This window comes from Mustelus asterias, unplaced genomic scaffold (assembly GCF_964213995.1).
Source record: "Mustelus asterias unplaced genomic scaffold, sMusAst1.hap1.1 HAP1_SCAFFOLD_525, whole genome shotgun sequence".
NCBI lineage: Eukaryota > Metazoa > Chordata > Chondrichthyes > Carcharhiniformes > Triakidae > Mustelus > Mustelus asterias.
The window spans coordinates 23,737-50,985 of record NW_027590476.1 but is presented as its reverse complement, the minus strand read 5'-3'; the positions used below and the strand labels follow the sequence as shown (position 1 = coordinate 50,985).

The following is a 27,249-nucleotide window of genomic DNA, read 5'->3' as shown; positions in this document are numbered from 1 at the left end:
GGGACTAATACCCTAGTGGGGGGAGATTTGCATGAGCCGCTCGGGAGGGTTTAAACTCGCGCCAGAGCGGTGGGACCCAAAGCAGTAGGGAGACAGAAGAGAACGTTGAGGACAGAACAGCTGTTAAAGAGAGCACATTAAGTTGGAAAGGCATTGTCAGTCATCCTAGCACCAGACACATCAGGCAAAAGCAGAGCAGAGAGCGAGGGAAGTCCAGATTAAACTGCATTTATTTCAATGCAAGAGTTCTGACGGGCAAGGCAGAAGAACTGAAGGCACGGATGGGTCCGGGGACTGGGATATTATAGCAATTACTGAAACATGGCTAAGGGAGGGACAGGACTGGCAGCTCAATATTCAAGGGTACAGATGCTAGAGGAAAGATAGAACAGGAGGTGAGAGAGGAGGGGGTGTGGCACTTTTGATTAGGGAGAACATCACAGCAGTACTGAGAGGGGATATATCCGAGGGTTCGGCCACTGAGTGTATATGGGTAGAATTGTCATAGGGTTATACTTTAGGCCCCCAAATAGACAGCGCAAAATTGAGGAGCATATACGTAAGGAGATTACAGATAGCTCCAAGAAAAATAGGACGGCAATATTAATGGATTTTATCTTTCTCAACGTTGACCGGGACAGCCTTAGCATTAGCGGGTTGAATGGAGAGAAATTTGTTGAGTGTAGTCACGAGGAATTTCTCATTCAGTATGTGGATGACCCGACTAGAGAGGGGGCAAAACTTGATGCCCTCTTGGAAAATAAAGAAGGGCAGGTGACAGAAGTGTTAGTGAGGGATCATTTGGGGACCAGTGATCATCATTCTATTAGTTTTAAGATGGCGATGGAGAATGATAGGTCTGGCCCAAAAGTTACAATTCTAAATTGCGGTAAGGCCAATTTTGATGGTAACAGGCAGCTACATTCAAACGTTAAGTGGGGGAATATGTGGGAAAGCAAAGAGACAGCTGGTAAGTGGGAGGCTTTCAAAAGTGTGTTAACCTGGGTTCAGACTAAGCACATTCCTCTGAAGAGTGACGGGCAAGACTGGTAGAAGTAGGGAACCGTGGATGACTCGGGATATTGAGGGCCTGGTCAAGAAGAAGAAAGAGGCACATGACATGCATAGGCAGCTGGGATCAAGTGAATCTCTTGAATAGTCTATTGGATGTAGGAGTAGAGTTAAGAGAGAAATCAGGAGGGCAAAAAGGGGACAAGGGATTGATTTGGCAGACAAGGCAAAGGACAATCCAAAGAACTTCTGCAAACTCATAAAGGCCACAAGAGTAACTAGTGAGAGAGTACGGCCTCTTAAAGATCAACAAGGTCATCTATGTGCGGATTCACAAGAGATGGTTGAGATCCTAAATGAATATTTCTCATCAGTATTTACTGTTGAGAAAAGCATGGATGTTAGAGGACTAGAGGACATAAATGGTGATGACTTGAGGCGCGCACATATTACAGAGAAGGAGGTGCTGGAAGTCATAAAGTCCATCAAGGTAGGTAAATCCCCGGGACCTAATGAAGTGTATCCCAGGACATTGTGGAAGGCAGGGGAGGAAATTGCAGGTCCCCTAGCAGAGATATTTGAATCATCGATAGTCACAGGTGAGGTGCCTGAAGATTGGAGGGTAGCAAATGTTGTACCTTGGTTCAAAATGGGCTGCAGGGAACAGCCTGGGAACTACTGGCCGTTGAGCCTCACACCTGTGGTGGATGAGTTGTTGGAAGTTATTTTGAGAGACAGGATCTACAGGCATTTAGAGACGCAACAACTGATTCGGGACAGTCAGCATGGCTTTGTGAGTGGAAAGTCATGTCTCACAAATTTGATTGTGTTTTTAGAAATGGTAACCAAGAAGGTAGATGAGGACCGTGCAGCTGGTGTTGTCTACATGGACTTTAGCAAGGCCTTTGGCAAGGTACCGCATGGTAGATTGTTGCATAAGGTTAAAATTTCACGGTATCCAGGGTGGGGTACCTGAATGGATACAAAATTGGCTTGATGACAGAAGCCAGACGGTGGTTGTAGAGGGTTGTTTTTCAAACTGGAGGCCTGTGACCTGAGGTGTGGCTCAGGGATCGGTGCTGTGTCCTCTGATATTGATATTAATGATTTGAATGAAAATATAGGAGGCAAGGTTAGTAAGTTTCCAGATGTCACCAAGGTCGGTGGCATATTGGACAGTGGGGAAGGTTATCTCGGATTGCAAGGGGATCTTGATCAATTGGGCCAGTGGGCTGACGAATGGCAGATGGAGTTTAATTTGGATAAATGCCAGGCGATGCATTTTTGCAGATTGAACAAGGGCAGGACTTACTCAGTTAATCGTAGGGCGTTGGAGGGAGTTACAGAACAAAGAGAACGAGGAGTACAGGTTCATAGCTGCTTGAAAGTGCAGTCACATGTGGACAGAGTGATGAGGAAGGCATTCGGCATACTTGGTTTCATTGGTCAGAACATTGAATACAGGAGTTGTGACGTCTTGTTGAAGTTGTACAAGACATTGGTCAGGCCACACTTGGAATACTGTGCAAGTTCTGGTCACCCTATTATAGAAAGGATATTATTAAAATAGAAAGAGTGCTGAAGAGATTAACTAGGATGCTACCAGGACTTGATGGTTTGAGTTATATGGAGAGACTGGATAGACTGGGACCTTTTTCTCTGGACCTTAGAAAAGTGATGCGTGATCTTATGGAGGTCTATAAAGTAATGAGGGACATTGATCAGCTTGATAGTCAATATCATTTCCCAAATATGGGGGAGTCTAAAACTAGAGGGCATAGGTTTAAGGTGAAAGGAGAGACATGCAAAAGGGTCCAGAGGGGCAATTGTTTCACACAGAACATAGAACATCGAACATAGAACTTTACAGCGCAGTACAGGCCGTTCGGCCCTCGATGTTGCACCGACTAGTGAAACCTATCTAAAGCCCATCTAACCTACAATATTCCAATATCATCCATATGTTTATCCAATAACCATTTGAATGCTCTTAATGTTGACGAGTCCACTACTGCTGCAGGCAGGGCATTCCACGCCCTTACTACTCTCTGAGTAAAGAACCTACCTCGAACATCTGTCCTATATCTCTCACCCCTCAATTTAAAGCTATGTCCCCTCGTGTTAGCCATCACCATCCAAGGAAAAAGGCTCTCACTATCCACCCTATCTAATCCTCTGATCATCATGTAAGCCTCTATTAAGTCACCTGTTAACCTCCTTCTCTCTAACGAAAACAACCTCAAGCCCCTCAGCCTTTCCTCATACGATTTTCCCACCATACCAGGCAACATCCTGGTAAATCTCCTCTGCACCCTTTCCAACACTTCCACATCCTTCCTATAATGCGGCGACCAGAACTGTACGCAATACTCCAAGTGCGGCCGCACCAGAGTTTTGTACAGTTGCAACATGACCTCCTGCCTGCGAAACTCAATCCCTCTCCCAATAAAAGCTAACACACCAAACGCCTTCTTAACAACCCTATCAACCTGGGTGCCAACTTTCAGGGATCTATGCACATGGACACCCAGATCCCTCTGTTCATCCTTACTACCAAGTATCTTACCATTAGCCCAGTACTCTGTATTCTTGTTACTCCTTCCAAACTGAATCACTTCGCAGGTTTCCGCATTAAACTCCATTTGCCACCTCTCAGCCCAGCTCTACAGCTTATCTATGTCCCTCTGTAACCTGCCACTTCCCTCCGCACTGTCTACAACTCCACTTAGTGTCATCCGCAAATTTACTAACTTGTCCTTCTATGCCCTCATCCAGGTCATTAATAATAATGACAACAGCAGTGGCCCTAAAACAGATCCTTGCCGTACACCACTCGTAACGTAACTCCAGGATGAATATTTCCCATCAACCACCACCCTCTGTTTTCTTACAGCTAGCCAATTCCTGATCTAAACCACTAAATCACCCTCAATCCCATGTGTCCGTATTTTCTGCAACAGCTTACCATGGGGAATCTTATCAAACTCTTTGCTGAAATCCATATACACCACATCAACCGCTTTCCCCTCATCCACCTCTTTGGTCACCTTCTCAAAGAACTCAATAAGGTTTGTGAGGCACGACTTACCCTTCACAAAACCGTGCTGACTATCCCTAATCAAATTATTCCTTTCCAGGTGATTATGAATCCTATCTCTTATAATCGTTTCCAATACTTTGCCCACAACAGAAGTAAGGCTCACCGGTCTATAATTACCAGGGTTGTCTCTACTCCCCTTCTTGAACAAGGGGACAACATTTGCTATCCTCCAGTCTTCTGGCACTGTTCCAGTAGACAATGACGACCCAAAGATCAAAGCCAAAGGCTCTGCAATCTCCTCTCTAGGCCTCCCAGAGAATCCTAGGATAAATCCCATCCGGCCCAGGGGACTTATCTATTTTTACCCTTTCCAGAATTGCTAACACCTCCTCCCTATGAACCTCAATCCCATCCAGTCCAACAGCCTGCATCTCAGTACTCCCCTCGACACTGTCCCTCTCCAGTGTGAATACCGACGAAAAATATTCATTTGGTGTCTCTTCTATCTCTTCAGACTCCACGCACAACTTCCCACTCCTGTCCTTGACTGGCCCTAAGCTTACTCTAAGATTGTGCAAACTCCGCACAAATAGTCACCTAAGACAGGAATCGAACCCGGGTCCCTGGCGCCTAGGGGTAGCAGTGGTAACCATTGTGCTACCATGCCGCCCCAATGACAATATGGCTGTAACATCGAGATTCGGATAATCGCGCACACTACCTCTCGCTATGAAGGCCAACATGCCAAGTGGGTAAGAAACACAGCACAGTGGCACAGTGTTTAGCACTGTGGCCGCACAGTGCCAGGGGCCCGGGGTTCGATTCCCCGCTTGAGTGACTGTGTGTGTGCAGTTTGTACATTATCCCTGTGTCTGCGTTGGTTTCTTCTGGGTTCTCTGGTTTCCTCCCACAGTCCGAAGTTATGAAGTTAGGTGGATTGGCCATGCTACATTGCCCCTTAGTGTCAAGGGGAATAGCTCGGGTAAATGCGTGGTTTTACGGGGATAGGGCCTGGATGGTATTGTGGTCGGTACAAACTCGATGGGCCGAATGGGCTCCTTCTGCACTGTAGGATTATATTATTCCATGAAACGAAATTAAATCATTAGCAAGAGGGGATATTGGGTCGGACGGCATAGAATCTGTGTGGTGGAGTTGAGGAATTGCAATTGGGAAAATGATCCGGATGGGAGTTATGAACAGGACCCCCAGCTGTCGTCAGTATGTCGGACAGAAAATAAGTCAGGAGATAAAAAAGGCATGGAAGAAAGGCAATATTACAGTGAGCATGGGGGATTTCAATATGCAGGTGGACTGGGAAAGTGAAGTTGGTAGCGGATCCGAAGATAAAAAAAATTGTGGAATGTTGATGCGATGTTTTTTTTTGGAGCAGGTTGTGCCAGAACAGGCACTTCTGTGTCTGGTAATGTGTAATGAGGCAATCTTGATCAGGGAACTTAAGTTGAAGGAACGCCTAAGGGGCATTGACAGCAATATGATTGAATTCACCTTTCAGTTTAAGGGGGAAACTTTGAAATCGGATAAAACGGTGCTACAATTGAGTAAAGGCAACTACAAGGCCGTAAAGGAGGAGCTGGCCAGATTTGCTTGGACAGGATGCCTAGCAGGAAAGACTGTGGAACAATCGTGGCAGAGATTTGGGGGGACAATTCAGAAGGCACATCATAAATGTATTGCAAGAAAGAGGAAGCATGTTAAGGGGACGACGAGGCCAGCATGGCTGACAAGGGAAGACAGCAATAGCATAAAAGCAAAGGAAAGAGAATACCGTGAGGCGAGAAATAGTGGGAAGCCAGAGGATTGGGAATCCTTTAAAGGCAAGCAGAGGACTACTAGAAAAAAACCAAAAAGGGTGAAAAGATGAATATGATGATAAGCTCGCTAGTAATATCAAAGAAAATTGCATGAGTTTTTTCTTAGATATATAAAAGGTAAGAGAGAGTCAGGGATAGACTTTGGACAGCTGGAGAAGTAGTAATCGGGGACAAAAAATGACAAAGGAACAGAATGGATACTTTGTTTCAGTCTTCACGTTGGAAGACACCAGTAACATGCCGAAACTTCAAGAAGGTCAGGGGGCAGAAGTAAATGTAATGGCCATCACTAAAGAGAAGGGAAAGCAAGGGAAGCTGAAAGGTCTGAAGGTGTATGAATCACCAGGATTGAATTGACTACACCCCAGGATCTGAAGTGGATAGCTGAGGAGATTGTGGAGGCATTGGTGATGATCATTCAGGGATAACTGGAGCCAGGGAAAGTCCAAGAGGACTGGGATAATTCTAATGTAACACCCCTTTTTGAGAAGGAAGAGAGGCAGAAGATGGGAAATTATAGGCCGGTTAGCCTAATCTCGGTGGTGGGTAAGATCTTGGAGTCCATTATTAAGGAGGAAATTGCGGACTACTTGGAAATGCATGGTAAAATAGGGCTGATTCAGCTTGGCTTCGTGAAGTGGAGGTCATGTCTGACAAATGTTTTTGAGTATTTTGAGGCGGGAATGAAGAAATTAGACAAAGGAGAGCCATTGGACGTGATTTATTTGGAGTTCCAGAAAGCCTTTGACAAGGTACCTTACATGAGGCTGCTAAATGAGCAAAAGCCAAATTTTATTGGAGGTAATGTACTGACATGGATAGAAGAGTGGCTGACAGTCATAAGGCAGAGAGTGGGGATAATGGGGTCCGAGGGTGACTGGTGGTGTTCCACAGAGGTCAGTGCTGTGACTCCAACTTTTCACGATATATATTAATGATCTGGAAGATGGAACTGAGGGCATGGTTGCTAAATTTGTGGATCACACAAAGATATGTAGAGGGACAGGGAGTGTTCAGGACATGGGGAGGCTGCAGAATGACTTGGATAGGATAGGAGAATGGGCAAAGAAGTAGAAGATGGAATACAACGTTGGAAAGTGTGAGATTAATCACATTAGCAGGAAGAAGAGAAGCATAGAAAATCTTCTCGATTGGGAAAGGCTTCCGAAATCTGTGCACAAGTGGACTTAGGAGTCCGAGCTCAGGACTCTCTGATTGTTAACATGCAGGTTCAGTTGGCAGTTGAGAAGGCAAATTCAACATTTGCATTCATTTCTACAGGGCTAGAATATAAGATGAGGGATGTGCTATTGAGGGTATATAGGGCTCTGGTCAGACTCTATTTGAAATCGTGTGAGCAGTTTTTGGCCCTATACCTTAGGAAGGATGCGCTGGCCTTGGAGGGGCACCAGGAGGTTCACAAGAATGATCGCAGGAATGAAGGGTTTTTCATATGAGGAGCGGTTGAAGAGTCTGCGCCTATACTCGATGGAGTTTAGAAGGATCTGGGGGGATCTCGTTGAAACTTACAGAATACTGAGAGGCCTGGTTAGAGTGAACGTGGAGAGAATGTTTCCAGTTGTGAGAGCGACGAGAACTCGAGGGCACAAAGTCAGAGTGAAGAGACGCTCCTTTAAAACTGAGAGAAGAAGGAATTTCCTCAGCTTGAGAGTGGTGAATCTGTGGAACTCATTGTCATAGAGGGCTGTGGCGGTCAGGTCACTGAGCGTCTTTAGGACAGAGATAGATAGGTTCTTGATGGATAAGGGGATCAAGAGTTCTGGGGAGAAGGCAGGAGAGTGTGGATGAGAATCATAGTTGCCACGATTGAATGCAGGAGCAGTCTCCTTGGGCCGAATGGTCTAATTCTGCTCCTAAATCTAATGGTCTAATGGTCTGACATGCAGTCTGTCTTCTCACTGCTTGCTGTACCTGCATGCCTATTTTCAGCGACTGATGCACGAGGAAACCAAGTTCTCGCTGATTATCCGTCTCTCTCAATTGAGGTCATTTCAATTAATAATCTGCCTTCCTATTAATGCTACCATCGACTGAAGACCCACAGACAATGGAACACATTGAATTATTTCCTCCTTGTAATTTGTGATATTAAACGTCAAATAACAACATGCCTGCACCTCAAGTCTGCAGAGGATCAATTGCCTCACAGTAGAATGAAAACATTGGAAGATACTGGGATCCCAACAGAGTTTTATTTTTGCTGAAATTCCTGTAACAGGAAGTCTTCGAAGGAATCGCTGAAAAATTGTTGAAGGAACTGCTCTGCAACTCTGAGGTGTTGCTCAGTGAGTTTAGTGAGATGGCATCAGAGACAATGGAGCAGGGAGAGAGGATCCCTGGAGTGATCCTCATGAGTTCTGGGCGTTAGCATCAAAGGAAGTGGAGCGAAAGAGGGAGAAATGCATCATGGATACAGAAGGCAGTGATTACAACCATAATGGTGGAAGCAGACAGCCATTGTACTTTCTTGACAGTGGACCCTTTCACTATCTAATTGAACTGTGGGAGAACAATGTATCTGCCTGTATATTTTAAACAAAATGCGAAGCTGAAATCTCTGTATCAGTAAGGCCCAGCCTGGGAACAATTCCCACGGTTTGCACTGAACTGTGTCAGATACACCCCAGGTTTCAAGAATTTCATCAATATTTTACTCTGGTAAATCTCATCAGCCCTTTTATTTGGAAGTTTGCATTCGATGATATGTTAGTGTGAAATACACCTCAGTCACTTGGGCCACTTTATGTTTTGCACCCCTGTTCTGTTTGTGTTATATTCTAGTCTGCGGTACGCATTTCTTGTGAGCATTTCATCGGGGAATATAGAGATTCACTCAGTCAAGCCACGATGCTGCGACACCGGCCGTGCTTGGTGGGACATTGTAAAGGAAACTATTTTCTCCCACAATGTCCTGCATCGGTCTATGATGAAGCAGAGTTCGTGCTGTTCATAATTACCTGGCATGTGACAGTGACAGACCAGTTAGAAGCGAAATCATCGAGGTTCTCGCTGTTCAATCATTGGACTTTATCATAAAAAGGCGAGGTAAAGATGTATTTACAGCATAGGTCGCTGCGTGGCGCAGCAATTCTTTCATTGAATTAGGGCGAGATTTTACACCCTCGCTCGACGATTATTTTGTTCATATTTCATTCAAGATTTAATAAAAATTTCAAAGAACATTTTACAGAAAAGTCTATTTTAAAGCTCACAAAAGGGAAAATGAAGATTGAACTTTGCACTGAGAATAGAACACTTGCGCTCTGAGCTGTCCAATATATGTACAATTGTACCAAGAACCAGAAAAAGAACACAGGACTTCAAGATAAAGGAAAATGAACAATTGTGAATATGTTTCATGAAAATGTACTTATTTATACATTAAATTCAGGGGAAACTCCAAGATACAATCATCTTACAACTATAATTATGCCGTAAATTTTAAGTTGAAAAACAGAAATACCGACAACACTTGTCTCAGTTACAAGTGCGGAACATAAACTGACGGAATGTTACTCCTCGAATCACCAAGACCAGGTATTGTATTTGTGCCATATAGACATCTTAATAATCAGCAGAGGGAAAACTACAGAATCCAAAATTCAGCCCATCATTTGAGCTGGAAAAGAGAGATAAAATAATGAAGCAGATGATTTAAAAAGTTTTTAATCAAGGAAACATTTAGGGGTTTTTCAAATCCCTTCTGATTGCGATGCTGTAGAAAATGCTTAGGAAGATTAGGACGATGAACGCGGAAGCGGTTGTCCATCTGTTGCCATTATGATCCTCATTGTCTTCAACCCAGATGCGGTCTGTGGAGTCTAGGGGACGTAGACAAGGAAATATAATTAATTTACTTAATTGATCCAGGAAATTTTATTGTTATTTCTATATTACATTTTCACTTTCTTACGCTGTTAATTTATTCTCAAATTTAATTTTTAAACTATATCTACTGTTAAGTTCGGGAGACTCAGTAACCGATCTCCGTAACTATCTTCACAACTGTTCATTATTTGCATTCCTTAGACAGAATCTGTCAGATAGTCCTTAAGAATTTTTCTTCAGGATCAGTCCATTTTCGAACAGTTTGGCACTATCCCTTATTGAAGTATGTTATAGTTGATATCGCGGAACGTTCACTGATCAATGATGATTATTTTAGCAGATTGCTACTGATCTGCAAACTATGAATTTTGTTGTTTAGGAATTCAGATGTGAGTTCCCATCCTCTATGTTTAGTTATGTTCGAAATGTTTAGTATATCATTAACTAGTTTCTCAGTGAGGGCACCCCTTCTGTGTATTTGTCCGTTCATTGTATAATACGGACAGTTTTCAGAGGATGTGCCAATTAATATAGTCAAGTTTGAATTTTATTTCAATCAGTTGCTTGCCGTTTGTATTTAAAATTTTATATTTGTGCTGTGCGTATGAGCATCTCGTGTTCTGCATTAATCTTTGATTCCGAGTTAATATGTATGAGTGTTAATGTCCGTATTCATTTCCCTATGAATGTTCATTTGGGTATTTGTGCGTCTTCAACAGTGTGTATATTTTATTCTTCTGCAATTCTGTGTGTATGACTGCATTATTGTGTGAAATCTATGCTTATTTCTTAATGCCACCCGTAATACATGCGCATGTGTTCGTGCCTGTTGCTCGGTAATGATCCCCCTTTTTGTATTCCACATTTCTATCAGACTATTAATGTTTACTTCCATTTCTCTGAGTCAGTGCGCGTGTCTCTTAATGCGTTACTGTATGTATTTACATCTTGATAGTTCTTTATAACTATGTTCTAGATCTCATAGAGGTCTATAAAATAATAAGGGACATAGATCAGCTAGATAATCAATATATTTTCCCAAAGGTAGGGGAGTCTAAAACTGGAAGGCATAGGTTTAAGGTGAGAGGGGAGAGATACAAAAGTGTTCAGAGGAGAAATTTGTTCACACAGAGTGTGGTGAGTGTCTGGAACAAGCTGCCAGAAGTAACAGAAGCGGGTACAATTTTGTCTTTTAAAAAGCATTTAGATAGTTACATGGGTATGATGGGTATAGAGGGATATGGGCCAAATGCGGGCAATTGGGATGAGCTTCGGGGTTTAAAAAAAAGGGCGGCATGGATAAGTTGGGCCGAAGGGCCTGTTTCCATGCTGTAATCCTCTATGACTCGATGACCCTATGTGTTGATATGTGTTTGTGTCTCCATGTGCACTAATGCGTGTAGTGGTGTTCTGCTCTGTATGAGCATGTTAATGCTTACCTCTGCATATTTTCATGTGAATGTTTTGCTCTCTGTTCATCTATGTGCCTGTGTATAATCTGCTAATGTGCTTATATGTGATTATAATGTGCTATGTGTGTTAATGTGTGTGGTATTGTTTGTCTTTATATCTGTATTCCTCTCAGCATTAACGTGTGCTAATATATATGTATTTGTTTCAGTGTATGTGTGTTCGCAGATTTATGTGGCTCTGCACGTGTGTATGTGTCTGTCCTTATTTGTGTATATGTATGTATGTTTTATGTGTGTGGGTCTGTGTAAATATTCGTGTATGTGCATGTATGCGTGCACTTGCATGTTTGTATGTGTATGTGTGTGCGGGTTTGTGTGTGATTATTTAATTTGATTGCTTGTGTGTATGTATTTGTTTTTGTGCCTGTTTGAGCATTTGTGTATTTGTGTGTGCCCATGTGTGTATTTGTGCATCTGCATAATTTCGTATGTGTTTATTTGTGGGTATGTCAATCTGTGTTTTTAAATCTGCGTGTATGGGTGTGTTGGTGTGACTGCCATTGCTCCTCTGTATGTGTGTTCAGTGGTGCCTGTGTTGTGCGTGTTTTTGTGGGCGAATGCGTTTGTGCATATTTATGTATGCATTTTGTGTATGTGTGCGTGCGTTGTGCAAACATGTGCTTCTGTGTCTATATTTGTTTGTCTGTATTTGTATGTGTTATCCATAAATGTGCATATGGATATACGTGATTGTGTGGTGTATGCATGTGTGTCTATGCGTACACATTTGCGTGTCTGTGCATTTGTGAGCATAAATGTGAGTATGTGTATTTGTGTTTGTATTTGTGCATTTGTGTTGATGTGTGTGGATGTGTATGTCTATATGTGTACTTGTAATTGTGTCAGTTTTCTGCAGTATTGTCACTATGTGTATTTTTTAACTGGTATTCCAAGTTTCACCGGCAATCATTAACCTGACAATACGAATTATGCAGCATATTTTCAATGTTTGGTGTATAATTTTCTTGCATGTGAGTGACAAGGTGACATCAGCTGACCGAATGAAATAATTCATTTTTGCATCTCAGAAAACTCCAGGACAGAACAGTGAAAACCAGGGAGGATTCAATCATTGGTTTAAATTTGGAATATGATGTATCAAAGGCAGCAAATGATTAATAGGAACAAGAGAGTTAAAACACATTAAAATTATGTTGCATAAATGCATATTCAGTAAAAAGATTAGCATGATGAGATTTCAAAATCTGCGGCAAGTAAACCAGAAGTCAATATCTTCAGTTGGCAACTGAATCCTTACATTAGGCAGCTCTTCCTTTCTAAAACTCCCTGCTTGGGGAGAGGAAGGATAGTGAAGTCATCGCTTCCCGTTCTCAGTGATGGAGCAATTTTTACTTTTGGCTCCATCTGTTGAGGTGCAGTTGGCTGAATAATAACGTTCTCATCTTTTCATTGAGAAAGTGGGAGTATAGTTGGATAAATAATGCCCCAACGCCCTCTCTGTATTTGTTTTATGGTGGTACATGGGGCTAACTAATGTCGCTCCCATCTCTTTTTTGTGAGAGTGGGGGGACAGTGAGTAAACTAATGCCCCTCCCCTCTCTTTGTTGGGTGAGTAGGAGTCCAGTGTGTTAATCATTTCACTCCCTGCCATTCTCTCTGATGGGGGCTTGTTCTTCCATGTTTCTTTGTGACCCTCGCTTCAGTTCCCAGTGGGTGTGGTGCAACAGCTTCAAGCTGACGTCAAGGTTAAAGAGATGGACAAAGAAAGAAACAGGAACACAGAGATCTAAATGTGCTGTGTTTGTTCATCAGAAATGGGAAATCGTCAGATTTCTGCTCAGCGGGAGGAAGGTTGGTGAAGTTATATCTCAGTATCCTGTGATGAATGATCTCCAGTCTATCTGTAAGTCAGGATGTATCTGAGGTGGGAGCTTTGGTTCCACAAGACGGATCCGACACTCTCTGAATATCAGATGTAAGTCAAAGAGATCAAACGGAAGTAAGAATGGAAAACAATCAGGTCAGTGATTGGGTATTTTCATTCGTCATTTATTATTTTATTGAAGTTTTGAATGCAACTGTTTGATTCTCATTGACATGAGTTGACGGTGTCCATCAGTGCAAGGAAAATGTTCACAAAACTGGGTATATCGCTGGATTTATCAACCGTTCTGTTGATGATCTTCAAGGGGATGGCTTCATGTCCCACCACACAGGAGTAAGAAGCGCCGCTAGCCCACTCCTCCGTTGCAATGGATAACAGACTGTAAATGAAGAAGGAGCTATTGCCGATCTTCGCCATCACCTCGGTGTTCCTCTAGTTCCCAGGATTCAGTGGCTTGTCGTTGACGGTCTACTTGACGAAGATCTCTCGGGGAGAGAAACGTCTCACTGAGTAGCTGAGGGAGACGAATCTCTGAGCGGAGACTTCTTCTGCAGAGGGCAGGAGGACAGAGACGGACGGTTCCCACAGATGTGGATCTGCCGAAAATGTAGAATAAATGTCAATAAACTGGAGAATTCCGGACACAATGAAACGGCGAGCCAGATGTTAGAGAAATAGTACCGGTGGCACTCCGCTGGTTAAAGTTTACCAGCCTGAAATGTTACCCTGATCCAGACTCTCTGTCTTCTGTTAGTTAGCCAATTGTCTATCCATGCTGATATACTACCACCAGCACTAAGGGTTTTTTTTCTTATTAAATTGCCTTCAGTGCAGTTCCTTATTGAAGGCTTTGGGAAATCCAAGTACATTACATTTATTTGTTTCCCTTGAACCTCTGGGAGAAGATGAGAAGAGTCTGGTACGGAGGTTAAAAATAGAGCAGTAGGGTCAAATGACCTGTTTCTGTGCTGTAAATTACTGAAACTTCCTAATCCAACCCATTAATTTCCCAGAGAAAAGTGTATCCATCTCCGCTCCGAGCTGGGAAACTGGACAGATCAAAAAGATGAAAATGGAGACCTATCAGCATCTACCGTGTCAAGACTCCCGAGAGTCCTACATGTCTCAGTAAGGTCCAATAAGCACAGGACAAACGTATCTCTCCTCTCATCATAAGAAAATCCTCCCTTACCCGTGATGAACTTAGTGGACTTTCTTTTGACTGTTTCCAATGCCAGTATATCTTTCCTTCGATCAGAGGAACAACCCTCTTACTGTTTTTTTGCCTCTTGTGGCAGAGTCCAGGAGCTGAGTGTATAATCTCAGAGAAAGGGTCGCCCATTGTTGAGAGAGATGAGGACGAATTTCCTCTCTCAGATGGTAGCGAATCTAAGGAAGTATTTATCGCAGAGGGCTGCAGAGGCTGGGTCGTTAAGTATTTTCAAGGCTGATATGGACATGTTTGTAATCAGTCAGGGAATCAAGGGTTATGGGGATAAGGCGGGAAAGTAGAATGGAGTATTACAATGTCAGATCAACCAGGATTTTCCTGCATGCCAGAATGGGCTTGTCTAGGACCAAGTGGCTTACTTCTGCTCTTACGTTGTCTGGTGCATGGTCTTACTCCACCTAAACCCAAAATTGAACAAAAATCTTCCAGAGAGAGTAAACTTGCAGGAAGTTTGGGGAAAAAATGTTGAAAGTCATTTTTTACAAGGAAGTTTTTATGTAAAAAAAACCCCTTCAGTTCATTTTCTTTCATCTACTTCTCAATTTCCTCAATACAAATTCTACAGTCCCAGAGTGATTAGTTAGTGGAATTACCAATTCTGGTAGACCTGAAATGCACCGAATATTAAATATTCACCTTGACACTTACACTGGAAGTAGGCACAATGACTCTCCACTCACCTTCTTTCTTGTGGATGGAATTTCTGAAAGGAGTCGGCAGATCCTGATGGCTCACCACGCAATCAAACACAGCCCCACTCAGCCAGGCTTGTGTCGAGATGTTTAAATTGCTGAGCACGCTGTCAGGATCCTCTCCAGGCTTTTCGGCAATCTCTGCTTTCAAAGTCTTCTTTTCTGGGATCCAGGACACGCTGACTCCATAAGGAGAATCAGAAATGACGCAGGTTGATGTTACAGTCGCCTCCAGTAACACCTGTTCCATTCGCGGTGGCAGTATTGTCACTGTGGACTGAGTACAGTGGGAACAATCTGTGAATAGATACTGAAATTCAACCCCAGTTCCCTCTTCAGAATCATAACAGAATTATTCAGCCTTCATTCTCTAAATGGGAATAAATCAACTTCCAGATATCAAACTCTAATTGTCGCCTTTTATCTTCTATAGACAATGGAATATCAGCTTGGCCTGTGAAAACTATTCTCATCGTTAAACTCGTTCATTCTAATGAATAAACATTGCACCATTCCCAATACAAATATACAATTCCTGATCTCAGGAAAACACACTGAATAGACGGGATACACTTTTCAACTCTTTATCCTGAATCTGTTACCTGAAAAATGATGTCAGGCACACTCTCTCTTTCTCTCTAAATATTCTGAGATGCCTCAGGCCAAAGCTGACGTCAAGTCCACCTTACACACTATATGATATCAAAGTAGAGGGAAACATTATTTCCTGTTCAGATAAAATCCTAAATGTTGAACAATCCGAATGCAGTTCTTAAATCAGAATGAAATACATGGCAGTAAATTAGAAGTTGTCCTGTGCTTTGGATTAACTTCAATGAATTCCTGATGTTCATTAACATCGGACTGCACAATGATTTATTGGTTGATGGTCGGTGCCTCTTACCCAAAGAGCTGGTGATGTTCCGAATTCGGGTGAGTTCTTGATGAGTGACCTGGCAGGTGTAAACCGCTTTGCTGAACCATTGAGCGGAGACTGTCAGCCGCATGCTCGCCGAGGAGTTCCCGTTCACTTTGCAGGCGGGAGAGGTGATAATTCCTGAATCCATGGGTTGTCCATTCTTCAGCCATTTCACCGCCACTGACTTTGGATAGAAACCGACGATTGAACAGTCGATGGTTACAACTTTGCTGCTTGTGATTTCTTCACTGGAGCTCACGGTGAGCATAACGGTTGGAGGGATGTCATCTGTCGGACCTTCAAGAAACACATGTTAGTCATTTCTTGTAGAATGTTTTGATAACAAATAAAATTACTTATATTTTGACAATTTATTTGCCGTCAGGCGACACCAGAGTCGTTTTTTTCATGGAGTAGGACTAGAGATTTCTATATATGTGTTATAACCAAGGCTCTATACAGTTTAATAACAGTGTTTCTGTTCTTCCCAGGATCCTCAATACTTACATTGCATTTCAATGCTATGGTCTGATCCGCTGTGTCGAACCTCACAGTTAATTTTGCTGCATGCTCCCCCTGACTCAGTGATGGTTAACTTGCTGCTCAGGGAGGAGGTTCCCATCATGGTTTCTGACTGATGGGTAAGTCTTAAATCCAGTGGTGATCGGCTGCCCTTCTTTCTTCCAGGTCAGGCTGGTGATTTCTGGAGAGTAGCCCATCGCCAAACAGCCATAGGTGATGGAGCCGTCGGACTTGCGTTGCTGACAGGAGACCAGGCTGTAGAGAGTAGGCGGAGATGGCGGTGCGAGCAAAGAATGACCGATTGAACAAATTACACTCTGTTATTCTGTTCAATAAGAAATCAAGGAATTAATAATTCGACTACAATTATGATCCTATCTTCACAGCTTCGTTTTCAAATTTCAATTTGATATTCTACTACTTCTATCGTTTAGGTTTCTGCACTGATTGTCCCCTATAGAAACTCACATATCTTTCTCCGTTTCTATCCCGGCATAATAAGAATACATTCTGCTGTTATCTGAATGACATATATTCATTGGATTAAAAGAGAACGTGATGTGGAGATGCCGGCGTTGGACTGGGGTAAACACAGTAAGAAGTTTAACAACACCAGGTTAAAGTCCAACAGGTTTATTTGGTAGCAAAAGCCACACAAGCTTTCGGAGCTCTAAGCCCCTTCTTCAGGTGAGTGGGAATTCTGTTCACAAACAGAGCATATAAAGACACAAACTCAATTTACATGAATAATGGTTGGAATGCGAATACTTACAACTGATCAAGTCTTTAAGAAACAAAACAATGTGAGTGGAGAGAGCATCAAGACAGGCTAAAAAGATGTGTATTGTCTCCAGACAAGACAGCCAGTGAAACTCTGCAGGTCGAGGCAACTGTGCGGGTTACAAATAGTGTGACATGAACCCAATATCCCGGTTGAGGCCGTCCTGGTGTGTGCGGAACGTGGCTATCAGTTTCTTCTCAGCGATGCCTCTCTGCCTTTGGCTGAGCGAACATAATCTCCGAGTGGACACCTGTACAAATATATCAAAAAACACGAGGATTAACCCTGGTGAAATGATTGCTGACTCTGCAACATTCCATAGATAAAATAACAATGAGACAGTAACAGTGAGAGGCTTGGACAATAAATCTGCTCACCGGATAAGAAAGTCAGCAACAAACTGAGAGATATCGTCGACCTCATCCTTCTGGTCATTAGGGGGAAATGGTTGTGTCAGGAACTCAGTGAACAAACCAGCTCCCGGACTGTTGTATTCCGGTCCCAGTGAGCGGCATTTAAATACCCGGCTGAAGGGCGCGACTTTCCAGCCTTTTGATTCCCTGGTGGAGGCGGCGATTGGATCCACGTCCCATCTTCCATGCGCCCAACAGAATGGACTCTGACATTTACAATGCATTGTTATTAAAATTGACCTTTTATTGGTGTAGGGAAATTGGTTTGACTGAATAGATTCATTGTAATGTCCCATTTCTAATGGTGATATTGCAGTTAATCGTCTCTGCTTTAAAAACGCTGATTCTATTGTAAATGTAATTATTTAATTTCCGCACCCTTTAGCAAGCAGATAAAACTAAACTGAATTACGTTTTCAGAGAATAAAGAGACCATCCGTCTATTTTGCAACAATGCAGGGTCAATTCAATTCACGCTCATCTGCCCCACACAGCATTTAGCAGCAATCCAGCCGGTTGCCAAACGCCCAAAGTTATTCACAGGAAACATCTGGTGGTGTTTATACTTGCAAATCAAAGATTTGTTTCCTCAGTACTGACCGCTTGTCTGTAAAGTCTAAGGGAGATGTGTGGGGGAAGTTTTTCAGGCAGAGAATGTTGGGTGCAAACGTCAAATTCTTAACAGTATCAATGAGGAATATTCATAAACAAATCTACCTAGCAACAAGACTGGAGGCAATTTAGAATCATAGAATCCCTACAGTACAGAAAGAGGCCATTCGGCCCATCGAGTCTGCACCGACCACAATCCCACCCAGGCCCTACCCCCATATCCCTACATACTTTACCCACTGATCCCTCTAACCTACGCATCTCAGGACACTAAGGGGCAATTTTAGCGTGGCCAATCAACCTAACCCGCACATCTTTGGACTATGGGAGGAAACCGGAGCACCCGGAGGAAACCCACGCAGACACGAGGAGAATGTGCAAACTCCACACAGACAGTGACCCAAGCCGGGAATCGAACCCAGGTCCCTGGAGCTGTGAAGCAGCAGTGCTAACCACTATGCTAACCACTGTGTTACTTTTATCAAGTTGTAAACTTTTTTAAACTGTTCCCATTTCTCAGGACAGGAAAGTTAACCAGGTTCTCTGGCACATTGTTAGCAACAATGATGATCTCACCAACACATCAGGACATTGCGATGGTTGGTTGAAAAGAAATACAGGTAGACTGTGAGAGATGACTCAAAGAGAGGACTGATGTTAAAGAAAAAGAACAAAGAATAAAGAAAATTGCAGTACAGGAGCAGGCCTTTTGGCCCTCCAAGCCTGTGCCGATTATAATGTCCCAAAAAAACAAAAGAAGAAACTTTCTGCCCTTACTTGGTCTGTACCCCTCTATTTCCTCCATATTCATGTACCCACGCAGTTACCTCTTAAATGATGCGAATGTGCCTGCTTCCACCATCTGCTCTGGTAGCGGGTTCCAGGCACCCAGCACTTTCTGCCTGAAAAACTTTCCGTGCATTCCTCCCATAAATTTTCACCCTTACACCTTGAGCCTGTGCCCCCTTGTAATTGACACTACCACCCTTTGAAACAGCCTCTGACTATCCATCATGTCTATGTCTCTCAAAGTTTTGTACACCACTATCAGGTCTCCCCTCAGCCTCCGTCTTTCCAGTGAAAACAAAGAACAAAGAACAATGAAAATTGCAGCACAGGAACAGGCCCTTCGGCCCTCCAAGCCTGCACCGACCATACTGCCAGACTGAACTTAAACACCCCCTTCCGGGGATCGTATCTTTCTATTCCCATCCTATTCATGCATTTGTCAAGGCGCCCCTGTCGTATCTGCTTCCACGACCTCCCCTATCAGCGAGTTCCAGGCACCCAACACCCTCTGTGTAAAACAGTTGCCCGGTCCATCGCCTTTAAACCTTGCCCCTCGCACGTCAAACCTATGACCTCCAGTGACTGACTCTTCCACCCTGCGAAAAAGCTTCTGACTATCCACTCTGTCCACGCCCCTCGTAATCTGGTAGACATCTATGAGATCGCCCTTCAACCTCCGTCGTTCCAGTGAGAACAAACCAAGTTTCTCCAACCTGTCAGCATCGCTAATGCCCTCCATACCATGCAACATCTTGTTAAATCTATTCTGTACACTGTCCAAAGCCTCCACATCCTTCTGGTAGTGTGGTGACCAGCATTGAACACTATATTCCAAATCCAGCCTAACTCAGGTTCTATAAAGTTGCAACATGCCTGGTCTCGATGGTGTTGGCTATGAGCACAGGTTATTATACACTTGGATTTTTTTATACATGACTTGCCAATTTTTAAACTCAATGGCCCGACCGATGAAGGTAAGCATGCTGTATGCCTTCTTGACGCATTATCTCATATTTGTCCGGAGTAAACTCTATCTTGCATCTCTCCGCCTAAGTCTCCAACAGATTTATGTCCTCCTGTATCCTCTCAACGTCCTAATCACGATCTGCAAATCCACCAACCTTTGTGTTATCAGCAAACTTACTGATCAAACCAGTTGCATTTTCCTCGGAAACAATCCCAGTTTATTCAACCTCCGCTCATAGGCAACACCCTCGAGACCAGGCAACATCGTGATGAAACTTCGTTGCACTCTCTTCAAAGCTTCCACGTCCTTCTAGTAGTGTGGTGACCAGAACTCCAGGCAGTACTCCAAGTACGGCCTACACAAGGTTTTCTATAGCTGTTGTAATGCGTAAACATGCATATTTGGGTTTTTTTTCTCCCTTTGTTTTCAGGGGCTGTGGGATCACTGTCAAGACCAATATTCCTTTCCTGCCCCTAACTGTTCATGAATTGAGCGCTTTGCTACGGCATGCCATAAGACATTGAAGGGTCAGCCATATTGTGGTCCGTCTGGAGGCACGTCTTGGTGAGAGCAGGTAGGGATGGCGGATTTTCTACATTGGGGAATGAGAGAGGATTCCCTGGTCACCATCGGTATATCTTCCAGATTGTTTCATTTCAATCTCACCAGCTGCCACTGTCGGATTTAAACCCCTATCCCCACATCATTGATCTGAGCCTCTGGATTACGTCCAATGGCATTAATATTACGCCACCATCAACCCAAAAAAATAAACGGATGATTGCGTTGATGCAGGAATGAAAGATAGTTGGGTGCCTGAAAACCTGAATTGAGAAATCAGTGAATTAATTGATGGATGCGTCGGTAGATGTCCCTGAAAGATGGTGTTCTACATTCCCATATTTGTACTTGACTACCTCATAAGTTGAAGCAGCTCCTTTATTCTATTTGTGTCTGTTTAATACCTTCCACTCATCCAGTTTTTTCTGGGTGAAATCCATCCCTAGGTTATCGGGAGCTAGCATTCATTAAGAGATGGAGGAGATTTTTCGGCGGGACTGATGGTTCTTTACTGATAGTGAAAATATTCATTTCCAAGATAAAAATAAGGGAAAATTATTAGGTTAAGGAGGCCATATATTTGGAACTTGTGGTCCTTTCATGTGCAACAAATCATTGAGCATATCCTCAGTGGCAATAGAAACATTCCCAAATAGTTTAACAATTAGTCGGGATTTTAAGAATCAACAACCTAGTCTAATGTACAGGGTTTTTTTTCCACTCATCCTGTCACTTTCAAAATGATCACACGCTCCAGTTATATATCAGGAGATTCTGTCTGATGGTGAGGGTATTACTTGCCAATAAAGCGCAGAGGCTGCCGAGTAGCTGGTCATTGTCCTCGGTCTGAATTAATTCCATTTCTCACTGAGTTCTGGGACAGAATTAATTCCTTGGTGACAGAAATGCCAAAGTGATCTCAATGCATTTCAATGTCAAAAAATTGCATTAAATAAACCACTGCATTTCGTATATAATAAAATTCTGAAAATAATTGGTGAAATAATTATTTATCTTTGTGAATTGATGGTAATTGGTGAAATAATTATTCATGTTTGTGAACTGATGATAATTAGTGAAAACAATGATTTATTTTTGTAAATTATGGTAGTTATAGCATATAGTATGCTATCGTAATCTAAAGTACAGTAATCTATTGAATTTATCGGCATTGGTCAATTAAACTTTCTCTCTTTCTGAATTGATGATTATTAATACCGTTTTGCGCCACACAAGTGACACGCAACGACATCTCCAACATGAAAATTTCTTATAATTGCCCCTTGACATTCAATGGCATTACCAACGCTGAATCGCCCATTTTAAACACGTTCGCGAATACCACTGAGCAGTCCCTGGATGCTGGATTACCAGATTATTGTTCGGCTAGATTATCAAAACACCTGATAAGCATCCTGTGGCGAATAACTCACTTCTTGACTCCCCAAAACCTGTCCAACATCCACAAGTTACAAGTCAGGAGTGTAATGGGATTCTCTCCAATTGGCTGGATGAGTCCTGCGGGAACGATAGGATAAATGTCCATACAATCAGAAAGCGCTCATCTCGTTCTGTTTGTGATGCCTTCACCTACCTAGCCCTTAAACTCTATTATTCCCTCACTACATCTCTTTATCTCACTTTCCTCGTTTAACTCAATCCATAAAACTGTCCCTTTATTGACCATCCTTTTAGTCATCCAATGTCTGGTTGCGCAAAAACATGATACTGCAGATGCATGGGATCTGAAAAAAAAAACATGCCAGAAACACTCAGCAGTCTTTGAGTATTATTGGAGCGGTGTTACTGTACCAAGTCTTTCTCTGTCACCACGGCAATTGATCCTCTCAGGTTTTGTAACATCAGATCTTATACTGTTTTTACTGAATTAGGCTATAATTCCGTGGAACCTACAACTGAACTTTTTTTACGTTTTTACTTATTTATTAGAGTCTCAAGTAGGCTTACATTAACACTGCAATTGAGTTATTGTGAAAATCCCCCAGTCGCCACCCTCTGGCACTTGTTCGGGTACACTGCGGGAGAGGTTAGCATGGAAAATGCACAGAACCAGCACATCTTTTGGACTGTGGGAGGAAGCCGGAGCACCCGGAGGCAAATCAATATAGACAGAGACAGAGGGAGAACCTAAGCCAGGAAACGAAACCAAGTCGCTGGCGCTGTGAGGCAGCCGTGCTAACCACTGTACCACTATGCCGCCCCACACTTGCTATAGTGCGGCCATGTGTGCGTTTATATTTCACTGCACATTGAGTTTAGTTTGATTACACTCAATTATTGAGTTTGAATACTTCAATTATTACTGCATTTAACCATGCAATCGTTTTATTGCATATGAATTGTTTCAGTTATGACTGGACTAGACATGTTTCATTTTATCTTTCTTCCAACACTGTACGTATGTTCATAACGCGATCTGAAGTTTAGTTTATTAATGCACAGTGCCTTGCTTCTATTTGTGCCCCAATTAATCCTTTCTCGGTTATTGCTACGTTAGACACTGATTACTTTAGGTGGAGTCGCATCCAGTCATGCACTAGGCCATGCCTCTTTATATACTACATTTGACTCCTTCTGAGAGATTATTGTCACAGACATTGTATCTATTCACATTACATTCTATGCAGTTTCATTTATTAATACACGGGGAAATGCCGCGAGATAAACTACGAGTTTTCATTTCTCGAGTGTTGTTTATCTGCATAAAGTGTCCATTATGTTCCATTAGGCTCCTTCTCGGTTATTATGGTGTTCGGCTCTATTTAATTCACTATTAAACGGACGTGTGACTCGATTTGTATTACATTGGGTTCTAATAATAAAACGGAGACTGTCTCAGTTATTACTTCTCTACAAAATGCATTTGATAGTTAGTGTGAGAGAGAGAGAGAGAGAAAGAGAGAGAGAGAAAGGGAGAGAAAGAGAACTAGTTGACTTGATGGATATTAACTTTTAAAAAAATATTATATATGCGTATGGGTGAAAGCTGTCAATCGCCTTTGGTTGGAAAAATACGTTTCGTCTTCTTAATGACTATTAGCTGTTGTGCACGATATCTAATCACTCTCGTATTGTGTGTAATATTTGTTTGGAAGCTTGGGGTGAATCTTGTAACATGATCTGATTCAAAAGAGACTTAGGAACTGAATAAACGTCTCAATGTTGCAATGCAAATAGACACTAAAGGTTAATTTAGCATGACCAATCCACCGAAGATGCACATCTTTGGGCTGTGGGAGGAAACGAAGCACCGAGAAAGAAACCCAAGAGGCAGAACGTGCAACCTCACACAGACAGACGCCCAAGGCCAACATTGAACCTGGGTTAGTCGTAAGAGAGCAGTGTTAGCCATTTTGTAACCATACCACCCCTGTGAGTGCACTTGTATGTGTTAGTGTGGATGTGGTTGCATCTGAAACATATATTTTTTCATTGTTTACAAAAGTGAGCTGCAATTAACTGTAATTGTCTTTAAGCATGTTATGATAATTTATTGAGTATTCACTTATGGATCCTATGCCTCAGTCAATACCTAAAGGTAATGAATTGCCCTGGACGCTCCTAAAAGAGATGTTTATTTTATTTTTATTATTCACAAGTAAGGCTTGCATTAGCACTGCAATGAAGTTACTGTGAAATTGCCGTATTCACCAAACTCCGGCGCCTGCTCGGACCAATGTGCCTAACCAGCACGTCTTTCAGATTCTGGGAGGAAACCGGAGTACCCGGAGGAAACCCATGCAGACACGCGGAGAATGTGCGAACTCCACACAGACAGTGACCCAAGACAGGAATCAAATCCGGGTCCCTGGCACTTTGAGGCAGCAGTGCGAACCACTGTGCCTTCCGCTGATAAGGCAATGCATCTTTCAAATGACTGACTGTGCTTGTATTCTCCTCTCTCTGTCTCAGACTGTACCTAAATCAGATAACCTCTCTTCTCCCTCTCTCTCAGTCCATCAACTGACAAAAACAGGTACCTGCCGGATCTGGCAGCTAGTAGTAAACAATGCTTAAGTTTTTGCTTCAGGTACCTTCTCACTGAAAAGATGAATCACAAAATTCTCATCAGAGGAAATTCAGTGAGAGAAACAGACTATTTCACTCACATTACCTGTCCCCTCACTTACCCCCACACAACACCTAACACATCTACATTTTTCTGTTCTAGAATAACTCTGTGAGCAAAATTATTGCTTGAATTTTCCTTTTTTTTCTCCAAGTCCCCTTCAGTTAATGTGTTAAAACCCAAATATTGTCATTGGTTTTATTCTTTAAAATTGGAATGGATGTAAATGTAATGCTGAGAGCGGCAGTAATCTCTCTGTTTTTTCTTGGTGCTCTCAGAGTGAGTTCACCTTCACAGGCAGGAAGACTGTTCATGGAGATAACATCAAACTGACTCCGGCTGTTTTGAACAACTTGGTGTTTCTCTGCTGCCGGTTCCAAACCGCACATCTCACTTCTGAGCAGAAAAAAAATCCAGGGGCCACAATCTGATGAGAAGATCTGTCAAGACAACCGATATCTGTCCACAGCGTTAGGGCAGAGTCACAGTAGTCACCTTGCTGTGACAATTACAAATGAGGCTGTTATGATCTATTTAGCGCTTCCATTGCAGGAGATAAGTGAATGGTCAGTGGATCAGTCACTGAGCTCCCTCTGTTCTCTGAAGCCGGGAAATGATAGCATAAGTTACCTTCCATTATTTTAACATCCTTTCTCTATCCATCTCCGTCCTTTACTGAGACTTAATAGAAGAGAATATTTATATAGCTGTCGTCTTGTGCCAATCCTGTCTTTTAACAGAACTTGAGTGTGTTGATAATTGCCAGGAACAATTCCGATATTCATTCCACTTTACAAATCATCGCTTTCAACAGAATAACACACGATATAAGTTGTTTAGAAAAAGCACAATTACCCTTCATATTTGATGCACAGTTTTTCCTCCGATGAGGTTTTGAAATTTCAAATTTTAGTCATCGCATGTGCTAAGCTGAAGATTTAAACCTTGTTTTCTGCAAGATGCCGGATCGGACATTTGTCTGTCTGTGTAAGTGGGGAACTATTGGTAAGAATGAGAAGGAACAGGTGATTTTCTGTTCCTCTGACAGATGCAGCATTGTCGCCTCAGATATCAAAAATCTCTGGGGTACGCCTTGGGAATATTAACCCTCAGTCAGATTGGAGTTAGTCACTCCTGCGTTTGGCGTGACATTTCTCTCCGTATTTACCACACAAATCGCTATGTCACTCACAATGACACAGAAACCTGCGTTAAGGCCATAAGAATCACTGTTTCCTTATATCAGCGTCAAGTCTGTCCACAGGCCCGACAGTCTCTGTTATTGATAGACTCGAGCCGGTTATTCAAATTCTAGCACTCTAACTTTCTACGATTACTTCTGCAAACAGTTTCACAATCAATTCAGAATAAGGACCTATCTCTGGTTTGGTACATTTGACTCCTCCTTGTTATTATTAGACAAAGTACTTTTCTTTACTGATCACACAAATAACTTTTCTGTTTATTCTAAAGTTATAGCAGGTCCAGTCTCTCTTATTCCATGCAGCCCAAATATTGGTTTATATTACTCCCATGAAGAGTTTATGTTACCATTGCACTGGCATATCTGTCTTTATTCATAATTTATAGCATGTGGACGTCGCTGGTTAGGTCAGAATTGGTTGCCTGCTCTTATTGACCCATATAAAGTGGTGATGAGCTGCCGCCTTGAATCTCTGCAGCCCATATACACCAGCCCCTACTACTTTGTACATTACACAAGGTCTGGTCTCTCTTTATGCTACATGTAATCCTCATTCATTTTTAAAATCAATTTTTCTAGATTGTACAATCTGCAGGGAGTTCAATCAGTCTAAAATATTTCGGGCGATTACTGTGTGATTTGGAAAGGTAACGTTCAAATTTGTAGAAACAGAAATATTGCACATTCTCTGGCGAGAAGCAAAGGTTTCCATCCTTTGCATCAATAGCAATAAGAAGTCTGAGAATTCCGAGAGTCTTTATCTCTTGTCAAGTACAGCCCAGGAACGTTTTTGCCATCATTTGCGCGTTCGAATTTTGTGTGAGGCCTTTCTGTGAGAGGTTGAGTTAATCATTTGTCAGTAATCCGCTCCTCATTCACGACGTGATTTAATCAATTTTCCAACTGAGCTCGAAAGACATGAGAGTCGATGCTGGGAACGAAATAGACTATCTGAAATCACTCCAAAAGCAACAACGCACGGTTATCAATAAATAATTACATTTTTAAATAATCTTCAATTCAAATGCATGGAGTGATTGGAGTTTTTGTACACTCACAGAAGGCAGAAATGGATTGAAGGCTATCACTGGGACAACTGAATGGAAATTGCTACAACAAAGGTCATTTTCTCCATTGAGGGTTATTGAAAAATAAGTAAGCGCTCAAATATCTGACGCGGGAAATGATGAAATATTTCATGGACATAGAACCATATAACTCTACAGTGCAGAAAGGGACCATCTGACCCAATGCTTCTGCATTCCACCTAGGCCCTCGTCTTTGTCATATCCCTTAAACCACGCGCATTTAATATAGCGAATCCATATAACCTACACATCTTTCGACAGTAAGGGGCAATTTAGCATGGCTAATACACCTAACATGATCATAGAAATCATAGAAATCATAGAAAC

The 27,249-nt window shown here is 42.4% G+C and overlaps 1 pseudogene; it reads right to left on the bottom strand.

Moving 5' to 3' along the window:
• Positions 1 to 9,588: 9,588 nt before the first annotated feature.
• Positions 9,589 to 17,798, bottom strand: LOC144486931 (Ig heavy chain C region-like; annotated as a pseudogene).
• Between the last annotated feature and the right edge of the window lie 9,451 nt (positions 17,799 to 27,249).